Here is a 1,339-nt window from a genome sequence, read left to right as displayed (position 1 = left end):
TGGGGGGGGGGTGGGGCGGGGGGGAGGTTGTATATGCTGGATTCAATATAGTTTGATTTTATATTTGAAGCCTAGGTAATAAGGGTTGTTATTCCTTACGTGCTATTTTGTTTTTCGTAATTTTGGAAAAGTTATACAAAGCTTAAAATGCTGGAATAAAGGGTACTTAATGGGCTGTAAATTTTATCAATAGATCACAGCAGTCACCATAGTCTTTTGCAAGAAATGCCTAGGACTTGCATTTTTTTTTAAAGAATTATTTACCATTCAAATTCTGATTTAATATCAGGATTCTAGCAAGTTTGGGGGCTTTAATTCAAAATTAAAATGAAAAATCACAGGATCATGTATCTGAACTCAAAATTGGAACTTGGTGGCTGAAAATCTCTGTTAACTTTCTGCCATTTACATGGTTGATTTTCCTCAGTAACTGCTTGCCAATTCTGTTGCTTCTGACAGATCAGCATTTCAACCAAATTTTATCCCATTCCCATAAAACTTTAAGGGAGCAGTATTTAGGGAAGATAAGTGTTCCATATGTGTTCCTTTACCAAGTGGAACATTTTGGGGTTTGGGTTTTTTTGGTCATATATAAAAAATTAATCTTAGTCAGTAGAAATAATGATATTATGGAAACTTTACTAGACACAAAGTAATGCATTGGAAACAATGTATTTAGAAGCTGTACTATGATCTGTGTGTGCTAACTGATCAAATAGTAATTCTGTGCTACTAATGCACCTATGAAGGAAGAGCCTTAAGTGAGATCAAGTGAGATATTTTCAAGAGATAGCAGGAAATCTTAACTTTGAAAAGGTATTAGTCATCCAGAACACTCAAAGACAGATGACTGTAGCTGTAAAGCAAGGTAACTGAAATGGTTGGGTGAATTGGCAAAAATTAACTTCGTGGAGAATTGATGGGGCTGGGGTATAAGAACACTAGTGAATGGAGATTTATTTTTCATGAAAAAAATAGACTGGCAATTGGAATATTTCTGCTGTTTCAAAAAAGAAAGCAAGTAACAGGAGTGTATAGCCTGTGAGGATAAAAGAGTCATCTTTCCTTTCCACTCTGGATTTACAAAACTTCGCCTGGAATGGTGTTTGGTATATCACACTTCAAGGAAGGCGTAGACTATCCAGAAGAGAGCAAAGACAATGATCCAGAGCCTACAAAGCCTGATTTGCTAGGAAGGACAGAAGGAATTGTTGGTATTTGCTCTACACAAGAGAGAGAAAGAGGGAAATCTTCAAGTATGTAAAAGGGGAGCCTTGCACTTGTGTGATCTCTGCGTCTCCCTGACGCAATTAATACAGAACTGTTGCCTGTCTGTTGT

The sequence above is a fragment of the Haliaeetus leucocephalus genome, unplaced genomic scaffold, assembly GCF_000737465.1.
Source record: "Haliaeetus leucocephalus isolate CR32 unplaced genomic scaffold, Haliaeetus_leucocephalus-4.0 Scaffold0, whole genome shotgun sequence".
Lineage (NCBI taxonomy): Eukaryota > Metazoa > Chordata > Aves > Accipitriformes > Accipitridae > Haliaeetus > Haliaeetus leucocephalus.
Note: the sequence above shows the minus strand (reverse complement) of the source record.